This window comes from Protopterus annectens, chromosome 2.part0 (assembly GCF_019279795.1).
Source record: "Protopterus annectens isolate FY-2018-M chromosome 2.part0, PAN1.0, whole genome shotgun sequence".
NCBI lineage: Eukaryota > Metazoa > Chordata > Ceratodontiformes > Protopteridae > Protopterus > Protopterus annectens.
In genome coordinates this window covers 781,866,902-781,880,448 of record NC_056728.1, presented here as the reverse complement: position 1 = coordinate 781,880,448, position 13,547 = coordinate 781,866,902, and positions in this window count along the sequence as shown.

Genomic DNA, 13,547 nt, shown 5'->3' with positions numbered 1-13,547 from the left:
AGTGATTTGGCCAAGGAGGGGACAGAAATACTTAAGCTCAGAGCAGTACAGATGGTAGAGCTTTGTGCTAAGAGGAGTTGCATTTATTTCTAAAGAAGTGGCATCACTGTGTGACAGAATAGTAGAGAGGAAACACTGCTAGTGAATGGTGGAAACTCTGGGATTGCTATCAAAAGTAATAGATTTTATTTTATTTACATTTGTTTACCGGGAAATTCCGACTGGACGCAGGTCCTTTTTCAGCGGGTGCCCAGGGAGAAACGCTCCACATGTACATGATAAATAGAGATACAAAGTTGCAGCAATAGTAAACAACATTACATGTTGTTAGCTTTAATACAATAACAAGATATTGATTATCAACAGTATATACAGTGAATGTTGCAAGTTAAGATAGTTTTTTGTTTATAATATCAGTAACAAAGTTGTCAGACAAGATGTTAAAGTATGTAAAGACAACTAGCTAATTCTGACTGTGGTTAGTAGTGGTGGTAGTATAGTTGGGTTAGGAGTCTAGGTGAGGGGGTAAGGGAGGGGTGTTAGTCTGGATTAGAACAAGAACATCTCTGATCAGTACTAGCAAAAAATTACGATCCCTCATAAAATCCTCCAAGGCCAGCTTCGAGAGAAAAATTGCACAGGACACCAAAGACAATCATAAGGCTTTTTTCAGTTATGTTAGAAACCTGGGATGCAACTCCCAGACTTGTTCTGAGTTGATTCTAAACGACAAAAAATACACTGAACCCACAGACATCGCCAATATCCTGGCAGACAGGTTCAGTGCAAACTTCTCCACCCCCTCCCCCCCAAAAGAGCAAGTATTTATGCAGAGGGCTGCCTCCCAAACATCTCAGATGCTCAGGTGAAGGCTGCCCTCTCCAAAGCAGAAAACACTGCTTCCATGGGACCAGATGGCATCCCAGGTTGCGTCCTACATGAACTACAAGAGGAACTAATCCCTCAAATAAAACAGCTATACAATCACAGCCTCACTACAGGATATGTGCCCACAGAATGGCGTACAGCAACAGTGGTCCCACTCCACAAAGGTGGAGCCTCTACGGACCCTGGAAACTATCGCCCCATAAGCCTGACTAGCTTAGTCTGCAAGGCTATGGAGAGGATCCTCATGGAGCTCATAAACAAAGACATTGGGGACGTACAGACACTAGATCCTACCCAGTTCGGCTTTGTCAAGGGCAGATCCTGCCTTTTGAACCTGGTTGACTTCTTTGAAACAGTCACTAAAGCCATAGATGAAGGGAAGGTAGTCCACACAGCCTATCTGGACCTTGCAAAGGCATTTGACACAATACCCCACTCGGGCATCATAGATAAGCTATCCAGCTTAAATATAAACCCCTATGTCACAAGATGGGTCGCAAACTGGCTCAAAGACAGAACCCACAGAGTGAGAGTTGCTGGAGCCATGTCAGACTCAAAACCGGTCACAAGTGGCGTCCCACAGGGTACTGTCCTGGGGCCACTCTTGTTCGGTATATACTTTTCCGAGGTACAGGCAAACGTGGGAGGACTATGGCTCACCAAGTTCGCAGACGACTGCAAACTGGGCGCCATAATCAACTCTCCAGCTGACACAAACATCCTTCAAAAAGGTCTCACAGAGACAGATAACTGGTGCCAGCTCCATGGTTTAAAGCTAAATGCCAAAAAATGTATAGTCATACCCTTTGGTAAAAACAATGTGCCCACAAATTACCACGTAGGCGGAAACCCATTAAATACAGAGAAAGTTATTAGGGACCTGGGGACCCAAGTTGATAGCAATCTCTCCTTTGAAAACCACATTGCCAAAGTGGTTAGAAAGACCTTCTACATAGCCCACCTCATCACGAAGGGTTTCACATCTAGATCAAGAGAGGTAATCGTGCCCCTTTATTCATCCCTCATCAGGCCCATCATAGAATACAATGCCCCTTTTGGGATGTACCTTACCCGACACCTGCAGCAATTAGAAAGACCCCAAAAGTATCTCACCAAGAGGATCAAGGGTCTCAAACAGATGCCATATGCTGCTCGGTTAAAAACTCCAGCTCTACTCAGTTGCATACCGCCTACTTTGAGGCGATCTATGCCTGACATACAAAGCTATGTCAAATCCAGAATTAATGGACATGCTCCACCTCAGTAAATCTAAATCCCTTAGAGCCACACGCCGAGGGACTTGAACCTCAGCACAGAAATAAATAGAACTTGCTGGAGGGACAGGTTCATAACCCAGAGGCTCCCTTCGCTCTGGAATAGAATTCCAGTTCATGTGAGGCAGAGCACCTCACTGAATCTCTTCAAGAAGAATCTCGATAAGTGGATGGGGGATTGTAGGTTTGTCCCAGGGATTACTCCTGTGTCACTATTAGACAGAGGCACAGTAAACTAAACCTTAAAAAGGGCACAGTATACTCAAATCAAGGGGTGGCGTAAGCCATACAGAATCGAGCTAGGCTTATAATTGCCCCAGGGCAGATAGCCTAGTATGAACCTATGAACAAACCCAGTGCAAATTTTAAGTGGAATTTAAGCGCAGTCTTGAAAAGGCTGCTGGAAGGTAGAGTAGTTATAGAGGGTGGAAGATTGTTCCAAAGTTTAGATATGGTACATGAAAATATGGCTTCTCCTGCTGAGATTTTGGGTTTGATAACCGTGAGTTGATTTTTGTTGCTTGATCTTAGGGGCCTAGTGGAGTGATAGGGTTGGAGAAGGGTTTGAAGGGAGGGGATGCTATGGGGGTGGTTAATAAGTTTATGAGCGAGGGTGAGTTGATTAAAGTGAAGGAGTTGTGGGAGTTCTAGCTAGTTTAGTTCTTTAAGGGAGATGCAATGATGGCTGCGGTAGGAGGTTCCAGTGGCAAATTTAGCAATTTTGTTGCAACAAACATCCAGCTTGTGTAGGTCTGTCTGTCTAAGGTTGGTAAGTATGGGGGATGCATAGAGTAGGGTGGAGATAAGCTGGGAATTGGCAATGGATATTCTAGCCACCTTGGTTAGGAATTGGTGGCTTCAATATAATGCACCAAGTTTCTTGTGAACTTTTTTTATTGCGAGAGATATGTGGGTGTCAGATCTAAGTTTGTTGTCTATTTCCACACTGAGCAATTTTATGTGTTTTGGTGGAGAGATGATGGTATTGTCTTTGGCGAGAATGTTGAAGTGGGGGGTGTTTTGGGTGGCTTCGGAAGGTTGGAACAAAAGTTTTGTCTTCCTTGTGTTGAGTAGGAGCTGAACATTGAATAGCCAGCTTTTTACAGAAGAGAATGATTCCTTTGTGATTTGTTGCAGTTCTGGTAGAGTGGTGGCGGAGCAGATGAGTAGAGTCATCTGTATACTGTATAGGAGATGCTTGTGTGGTGGCAGTATGTAGGTTGTTGGTGAAAAGTGAGAATAGCAGAGGGCCAAGGATAGACCCAGTGGCAGCTGGTGACTTCAAATTAAAGGAGGGCTGCAGGAGACAGCTGAATGGGTGGGGCCAATGGGAAGGCGTGTGCCCAACTAGAAAGGGGTGGAGCTATGCTCAAAACCACAACAACTGGAACTTTAATTATATACGCTGTCCTGGGTGCCAAACAGTCATTGAGGGAGTCCAATCGAGACAAAATGAAGTGTAGAAGAAAAAAATATTTCAATGCATTGGCTACATGACAACTTACTTAATATCCAGATGGAAACAGGTTGTGAGGCATGAAAAAATAAATTACTTTTTAAATGCATTACTGGAATGCCAGTCAAAATCAAGTATAAAAAAACAAGCAGCACTCAACTCAAACCACTACTCCTTGCACTGCAGTTCTAATTATAATTTATATTCAGCTTTATAAAATTACCAAGTAACATGCTGAAAGTAGCAATCTCTGTGATACCCCCACTTGTAAAAATGTTTCTTATCCAAAAAAGACCTGCTGCCTGACACAACTATCTACTTGTTTCATGGGGAAGACATGATCAAAGTAAAAAATGAACAGCAAACAAGAAACCAGCTCAAGATAAATTGCTTAAAGGATTCCTGCACAAGTTATGGACCACACATGACAGATTGGCATTCTGTTTAGTTTACGAGTAAGCCTGCAAAGATGACTGCAAGTCTCCAATAAATGTAATGAGCTTCTGAAAATACTGTAATCCTGTCTTTTTATTACAAATACTGTCATATGCATTTCAATGCCCAAGGCTTATACATTATCTAGTTATGTACATATTCTCTGCATGGCAACAACGAAAAGGCTTTCAATGCTGGTAATTCTTTAACAGTATGCTTATTAAAGCTTACTTTCATCTTACAATCTCCGACAAGCTTACCTGATGGTCATTAAATCATTGCTACTTAAACAGAGCAACAGGGCAATGTGACAGCATGCATTTCCTGAATAATAAGCATAAATCAACAGTATAAAAATATGACAGAAAAACAGAACATTCTGCAAAATCAAGGACAGATGAAAAGCCACGGTCATACTTGTGGTCTACCTTGGATGGGGGAATACTCTGCACACTTACACTGCATAACTGCTCCTTGCCTTCCTTAGACACATCCAGAGCCACTACAATGGGGAGTGGGGTGCAACAAGTATGTCATAATTTGAAATGTCTCTGGCTGACAGTGATGGCTCTGACACTCATACCTCTCAACTTCAGAGCAAGAAGCCATACATAGAACTAGAAGTGGGACACAGGCCCAAAAATAAGGACAATTTTTAAATATTGCTCTTATAAACTTAGATACAGTAGTAGGTCTTGCATTAGTATGAATTTTCTGAAGGGTATGAAATCTGAAACTCAAATGTCTGCCATTATTTTCTAACTTCAATCTTTAATGACTTGCCACTAATTTGCCAGAAAACCACAATGTTATGAAAAACAGACCAAAAATGTGATGCAAAAATATAAAGTTGCCACACAATACAGCTGGGAACCTGTCAAAAAAGGGACACCTTTTTAATATTAACACTGTTAACTTGAGCAGCTAACAAAATAAGAGTATCTACATGCATTTCTGAAATAAAAGTAATCTATAACTCTGATCATTACAGTTATATATAATTGTAAACCCTCCACATTTTCTTCCAAAATTGCCATTTTGAGGAGGGATTATTAGGGGAGAGCAACATTTTGAGCCAAAATTGGGGACAATTGAGAAGTTTGGATATTCCTAATTCTACAAAGCGATTTGCACGTACCTCTTAATGCAGGAAATCTGGACAAGGCCAAATATATTGGGGGAACATACAAACACTACTAAAAATTGCTCTTGTATAAACTTAGACAGTCTTGCATTAGCATGCATTTTTCTGAAGGTTATGACGTCTGAAACTCAATGTCTGTCATTTGGTGACTTCATTCCTAAATGATTTGCTAGAAAACCAAATTTTATGAGGAACAAACCAAACATAAGCAAATATCTATTATTTCTGCAAAAATATGGGCAACTGAGAGATATAGTTCTATCGGGGCTGTCTGAGTTTGCTACCCCCCCCCACCCCCCTCACAAAATCATGGTCGAATGGAGCCTCCCCCTGCAGCCATTCCAATGTCCCATTCTTTGGTTATTTTTCCCCATTTACCATAAACACTGTAAATGTGCACACTGCTTTACTTCTGTGATGATTTAGATTTCATTTGAAAGTTTTATTTTGCATTTTACAGCACAAACCCTAATAGATATCTGTTAAACAAAGCAATGCAATCTCACAATGAAAATAGACTTAGCACTAAAACCTCTCTGCCCTTGAAACTCACATGCATTGAAACAGCATTGAAACCCACATTCAAAGAAAATACATTTTGCCAGTGGCAGATAAAGATTAACTCTGGGCTGTTTTCAAAATCATAGCCCCCTTGAACATGAAACCTACACATGCTCTTTGATACACCTTCCTGACTGTATTACATATTCCTTGCATAATACAGTAGTTGTTAGAGGGCATTTTAAATTTATTGTTTTGAACATTTTTCCAGTAAACAATGAAACAAAATGCATGCACCAATGACAAAACTGCCCAATTCAGAACATTTCCATCATAAAATGTCTACTCGACCTTCTATAGTCCACCAGTATCAGTAAATATGCACAATCCCTGAAGTAGTAAAATCCACATTAAAGAAATCTGTAACCAATAAAGAGGTTGCTGCAAGCAAACAACTTTACATGTCATTGTTTCATCTACAGATAAAGTGCCTGTTGCCCTTGAAGTATAAATTGCCTATGTTGCATGCATTAAAAAATAAGCTAGTAATACCGCAATAGGGAATGGATAGCAAACTGATAACAGGTTCATAGTTACTAGGTATCTTTGCCAAAAAGGACTGCAGCATCCACCCCCTTAACAACACAGTACAGTATCAGCAATGCATCTACCTACTGTGGGAGTAGAACCCACAGCCTTCTGCATCAAAAGCAAGTAAACTACCTGTTGTGCTATTCACAATGCAAGCAGACTTAGCATAAGCAGCACTAAACTTTTGTTCCCCTGTAGCTCTCAGCTCCTTGTAAAATCTACTCGACACTCAGCTGTATCTCTGAACTTTGCAGCACAAGAAATCTGGAAAAAGCCAACATTTATTGTGGGGGGGGGGGACAATAGGCCAAAAAGCAGGGACACATTTTAAACATTGCTTGTATAATGTTGGAAAGTTGCTAGAATAAAATGCTGTGTTACCACCATACATTTCACTGCCACGTCTTGAACCCAGGGAACCCTGTGCAAAACAGTCAGAGAAACATACCACTATGCCAAATCAGCTGAAACAGAGGAAGACAAACTTAAATGGCTACCATTTAGTGAATTCAGTTCTCACCATAGCTGTCAACCTCTTGGCAAAAAACACCTGAAAAAAGCCAATAATGTGGGAATACAGGTGCCAAACATATTCAGTGAATTCGGTTCTCACCATAGCTTTCAACCTTAGCACAAAATACCTGGACGAGGCCAATAATGGGGGAATACAGTCCCAAAATATGGTCAAATTTCAAATATCCATGTTATAAACTTAGACAATTGCTAGAATAAAAGGTTTTGTTTTACCATGTACTTTCTGATGAATATGAAGTTTGCAGTTCAAATGCCTGTTGTTAACCAGGAAACTAGTCTGACTTGGAACAAAACAAAGCCAATTTTCAGCAGAGCAGGGAGAAACACTCCAGACACATCTTTGTAAGGGATGGGAGGACATGCAAACTTCACACAGAAGGCACCCCAGCCAAGAATCAAACCAGAGAACCTGTAGCTGTCAGGCAACAATGCTACCAGTGCACCACTGCACTGCAAACCTTTGCAAGGAAAAATGAAGATACAGAAACCACAGATTTTATGAGGAACAGAACAAATATGAGGCAAAAATCTGCAATTTTTTTACAAATAGTGGTGGGTAGGGAATTCAGGTCCTTGCCACCTACATCCAAGGTACAGGGTTCAAACCTGAGTATCTCTACCCACCACTGTGTGTTAACAGGGGCATTTTACACACACACAGACAAACACACACACACCCCTTCATTACCTGTAAATGGGTCCGGAAGCAGCAAACGTCCTCCACACACAAGGTCCGACTCCATTGTCTCGAAGCAGCAAACCCGCGCTCAGCTTCATGCTTCCTTGCAAGAGCTTAGAACTCAACTTGCCTCTCTCCTGATTGGTCCTGCGCTCAAATCTGTGCTCACCTCTCTCCTGATTGGTCCTGTCTGTGGATCAAGCAGTCCGGAGCTCCTCTGTTCTGTGCGGTCATCTACCGCACAGATTCCTGGGCATCTGCGGGGCAGTCTGACTGTGTCTGTGCATGTGGGGCAGTTTCGGTACTCATTAAAAAATAATTTTTTTAAAAATTTTGTTTCACATTTTTTATTTCTTTTATTTCTAGGTGGGAGGGCTGCAGTCCTGCAGTCCAATAGCACGAGCCACCCCTGGATAGACCCTTGGGGAACTCCAAGAGTAACTGGGAGGCGAGGTGATAGGTTATCACACATTATTGATTGCTGGTGTCCATGTAGATAGCTGTGGAACCAGTTGCAGGCTGATTGTGAGAAGGAGAGGTTGGGGAGAGTAGAAACTCATGAGATACCATGTCAAAGGCCTTTGAGAGATCTAGAAATACGGCAGTAGAGAAGAGGTCATTGTTTTTATGATGAAGTATAGTGTTGGTGAAGGAGAGCAAAGCAGAGGTAGTGCTGTGATATGGCCTGAAACCTTGCTGGGTTTTGGAGAGGAGATTATTAGCTAGGAGGTAGTTGGAGACCTGGGTGTTGATACATTTTTCAAGTATCTTGGAGAGTAGAAAGAGGATAGCAATGGAGTGGTAATTGGAGAGGTCGGTGGAGGGTGTGCCTTTGTGGAGGGGAATGATGTAGAATATTTTCCATATCAAGGGAACATAGCCTTCTGTTATGGAATGGTTGATTAGAATTGAAATTGGGTAGGCTAGTGTATTAGCTGCAGTTTTCAAGTATTCAGATGGGAGGTTGTCATCTGTGAGTTTGGTGGGTTTAAGTTTTGACAATAGTCTTTTTATGTTGGAGGTAGGTACTGAGGTAGGTACTGAGGTGAAGAAGAAAAGAGGAGTGGGGGTTTGGGGTTAGGAGTTGGGGGGCTGTTGTAGGGAAGTGTTTGTTTAGAGATGTTAGTTTCAGTGAAATGTTTATGGAAGGATTCAACAATACTGCTGGAGGAGGGGGAGGAATGGACGGATGGGGGGTATCAACTTTCCCTGGGTGGAAGATTGTGTTAATAGTGGACCAGAATTGCTTAGGGTTGTGGTTGGTAGAGTTTAAGGTGGATTTATAGTAGAGGGATTTGTCTAATTTTATTTGCTTTTTGGCTTTTAAGGTGGATTTATAGTAGAGGGATTTGTCTAATTTTATTTGCTTTTTGGCTTTATTGTGCAGTTCAAGGAATGATTGCCTATCTGAGTTATTGTTTGTTAGTCACCAGTGCTCCCAGGCCTTATCTCTGGATTTCATTAGGGTTCTGGTGGTCTTTTGTAATCATGGGGCATGCCTGGATCTGACTTTGGCATTTCTTACAGGAGCATGGGTGTTTAGGATGGAGAGGAAGGTACTGTTGAAGTGGACAGCCTCATCTAGGTTGAGGTAGTTTAGTGGTGACCAGTTAATTTTTTGCAGGGAGGAGATGGAGTTGTGGTTGAAGTTGGACTTGTTCTGTATTTGCCTGTGGATAATGGGCTTCAGACTGTTTGTGTGGTGCTGAATTAGGAAAGTGGGAGAGTGGTCACTAAGGCTGTCAGGTAAGCAGCCTGCTAGGTAAGAGTGAGGGGCTTTGTTTACTAGGATCCAGTCAAGTAAGGTATGATTGTTAGGGGTTTTGTTGAGTCGGGTAGGGGAATGGATGAGTTGAGTGAACCCATGGAAATTAAGGTGAATGGTTGGGAGATTGTTATTACAGGATCGCCAGTTGATGTTTAAGTCACGGAGAATGATGGTTTCCTGGGGTAGAGATGGAGTAGCCCAGCTCAAGAGATTTTCTAGGGGTGCAATATTTTGCCCTGGTGGGAAATAGCATCCTGTGATATTGATTGTTTTGTTTGGGTTTAGTTTGAGATTGGCATAAAGGATTTCTTCATTGTTGTGGTGAGGGGCAGATGAGTTCAGAAGTTGAATATTGAGGTGGTGTTTAAATATCGATGCTACACCACCTCCTTTTTTGGATAATCTGTCTATGCGAAGGATGTTGTATTTAGGTGGAGGTATTTCCTCACTTCTGATGTGAGGTTTGAGCCAGGTTTCAGTTCGGAAGAGGTAGATGGTGGCAGTGGGCAGATGCTGAAGACCTCGATATGGTATGCTGGTTCCAATTCTGCCGAATTGTGGAAATGAAGCAAAAGTGAGGGTTCATTTAGACAAATATGTTAAAGTGGTGCATGCAGTGGTTAGCATTGTTGCCTTACAGCAAGATGTTCTCCAGTTCAATTCTCAGCTGAGGTGCCTTCTGTGCAGAGTCCACATGTCCTTTCTGTGTTTACGCGAGTTTCCTTCAGGTGCTCCAGTTTCCTCCCGCATTCAAAAGACATGCGTCTGGAGCATTTCTCCCCAGGCTTCTGCTGAGAATGGACTCTATCCCAGTCAGACTTTTCTGGTAAACAAATGTTAAAATAAAAACTGACATGGGTGAAACTAGAAGATGGGCGGAGGAAAGGTTATAAAGAAGATGATACAAAGTTCTTTGTAGATGTAATGATTAGAATTTGATGGCTGCTTTAAACACTGCTCTTCCAGTGTACTACAGTTTACTCCTCCATATTGTGTAATTACTACTTTTTATAGGTTCATAGGTTAAGTACTAGGCTAGGTGCATTTGCATGCCATTTAAACCAAGCTGATTTCCATTTTTCTGCTTGAATTAACCCATCCCTTTGGAGATTGCCCTTACCCATCTCATGGTCTGTAATTATATATCACCCGTAATGAGAATAACTGGGGTCCTATCACCGAAAATTTCAGGGGACCCATGCATGGGGTAAAGCATTTAGGAGCTGCCTCTGTCCATTAGTAGTATGGGGGTGAGGCAGTCCTGGGGTACATTTTCTGTTTCCAATTCATAGATCCAAGTTCAGCTGTAATATGGTAGGGATTAACTTTGTTTTATGTGGATGGACAGTTTGTGTTCTCTAAGATATACCTGTCCTTCCAAACTGTTATGTTGCTGTTGCAGAAAAGGTTTAGATGCCTAGACATTGTATTTCTGATAGCATATGACTTGCTGATGGTGCAGTAAATCTATCAGTATTGGGTCGGAGGATATCTTGTATGCCAAACACAGGTCACCTTTTAGTAGTCTGTAGGATACCAAATATAGTAGCAATGCTTTGAGATGGTACATTTAGGACATGCTTAAGCTTTTGCAATTACTCAAGCTTTTGGGCCTGTACCATTAGAGCACAGCCTGAGCATTAGACCAGAATCAATGGAAGTTTCTGAAGAGCCTTGTTAAAATTCCTGGTTCCTGTGCCAGATATTACAGGCTTAAGGTGTAAATACTGTACATATTCATTGCAGTACCAGTATCTGTGAAGTCCAGGTCTGAGAATGTAGGGCTAAAACCTGAGTTTGCAGATAGTTTAGTCCTAGACAGCATTGTAGTTAACCACTGAGAGCAGTCTCTCGTGCTGCAAGATTTATATTTGAAGCTAATCAAACTTTTAATTTTTAGTGCACAATGTTTTTGTATTTCGTGGCTCCTGCTAGACAGGGCAAGTGGGTTAGAGTGAATACATTAACACATTGGTCTTTTTGTGGTTGTCTTGATGTTCATGGCATCCAATAAGTTCATTAAATCCTCATGGCATCCAATAAGTTCATTAAATCCACATGAGAGTCAAGTGAATAATATTGAACTGCAGTTGTGATGCAGACTGAAAAGCTGAAATCACAGAAGGTTTTAAATTGATAGAGTGTCTCTTGGGAGTGCAAACATAGTCTACTGTTTTGTTGTAGGAATGGTACCTCAAATAAGACTGCATTTTCCAAAATAAAATCTGGTGCTAGAAAAGTTAACAATGACTGACATAAAATGTGTAACCTCTCTTAATAAGGAATTTCTGCTAAATCTGTGCAGAAGTACGCATCTCATGTTTTTCAGTTTCTGTTCCCAGTTTCTTAGTAACTAGCAAATGTTGTGTTGCCATAGTAGCATGCTATTTGTGATGCTGTGTTAAGGCCCCTTTCCTCTTTTGAGGCTTGAAATACAGCTCAGAGCTTTCTATTTTAGTATGAAAAGCTTTTGTATGTTTAGACCAAACAGCGTACTACAGAAAAGCAATAGGTTTTCATTAGGAGTCATAAGATTTGGATGATGCACATTATTAAAGTACTGTGGCATTCATACAATGTTTTCTCTCTCTCTCTTTATGTAAATATTGGATGACTCAAGACAGCAGTTTCATGCTTTGTTTAATCTACAAGTGTACGTCGGTGTGAAACACTATCACTTTTGAAAGTAAACCCAGGAAAATATTAAAAAGCCCTTTTTGATTATTATCTCGAGGGGGAGGGGACCAGTTTAGCAAGTGTTACTGAACTTACTGCATTTGCTTTACACTTTTCAAAACTGGTTTTACATTGTTTGAACATTTGTGCAATGTTTATTTGTGTTGTATGCTTGTTTATTGTCCATGTTAGGTCAACTAATTTGTGGCCTATTTATAGGGGAGACCCAAACTGGCATTCATACTGACACAGGGAAATTTGTGAACCTTGCTTTAATGTCTAATGTGAAGGAAGGTGCATGCAGGAATGCAGTGACACTCTTATTCTGCACTGTAGTGCCAGTAATGGAGAATGAATCCAAGCACCTGGTATGGGAATAGAACATTGTCTTCTGTTCTTTTACCACAAATGGCAAGTGTGCAACCTGTTCATCTGCTGTCACTGATCGTGTGAAACCTGTTCATCTGCTGTCCCTGATCGTGTGCAACCTGTTCATCTGCTGTCCCTGATCGTGTGCAACCTGTTCATCCACTGTCCCTGATCGTGTGCAACCTGTTCATCTGCTGTCCCTGATAGTGTGCAACCTGTTCATCTGCTGTCCCTGATCGTGTGCAACCTGTTCATCTGCTGTCCCTGATGGTGTGCAACCTGTTCATCTGCTGTCCCTGATCAAGTGTGCAACCTGTTGAGCCTTTAACACTGAGGTTTGCCATGCAAGTCCTGTGTGTCTAGTTTCTTTACAGCTAATTAGCTCATTTTTCATTTTTTTGGGGTGAGGGGGAAGCTTAATGATTCAGGCTTCAGCACAAAACTTACTGGTGGCTGGACTTAACCTAGTTGTATTAGTAAGACTCAGAATCTAGCCTTATAAATGAATAACCAGAGAGTCAAGTTTCATGTATTCTATGCTTAAGGACAGTCCAAAGGGGCTAGAATTCTGTAGGGCACCCATAGAATTCATCTATAGTTAACAGGCTGTGAGGCATTCAATGTCTTCCTTATGGTGCTGTACACTGGAAAAAAACTGCTTGTGCATTAATGTCATTTTTTTCTTCATATTATTTGATGTACATTAAAGGAGAGAGTGACTGTCTTAATCTACATTCTTGATTTTCACCAAAATGAAGATAAAAAGTTTCATAGAAAATTGAAAGTGTCTGTTTTATTGTGGGGAAACCAGAGAGCATTTCGAACCTGCATTTGGCCATTGCTTACCAGGCTGTTTTGACTAAGACAAACATGACGCAAATGAATGTGCACTTATTCATAGACTAAATAAACTTTATATTTATGCTGCATTGCTGTAATCTGATCCATGCCTTCAACAATGGAAGTTAAGAGTTGCAAGAATTGTTACCTTGAGCAAATTACATAAATAACCAGAGCTCCCACCCATCCCCGAAAATGGTCACATCCGTTTGGACAGCAAACCAGATAACCAGATAATCAAAAAAAAATAAAGTACCCATGCATCTACATTCAGAACAGCTGGCTGGTCATTTAAATCACTGACTTCCTAGAAGTGTGGAATTCAGCTGCATCTTGTGGCACTGAAACACCAGATGCTGTACGAGTTAAGTGATAGGTTGACTGCTTGTACA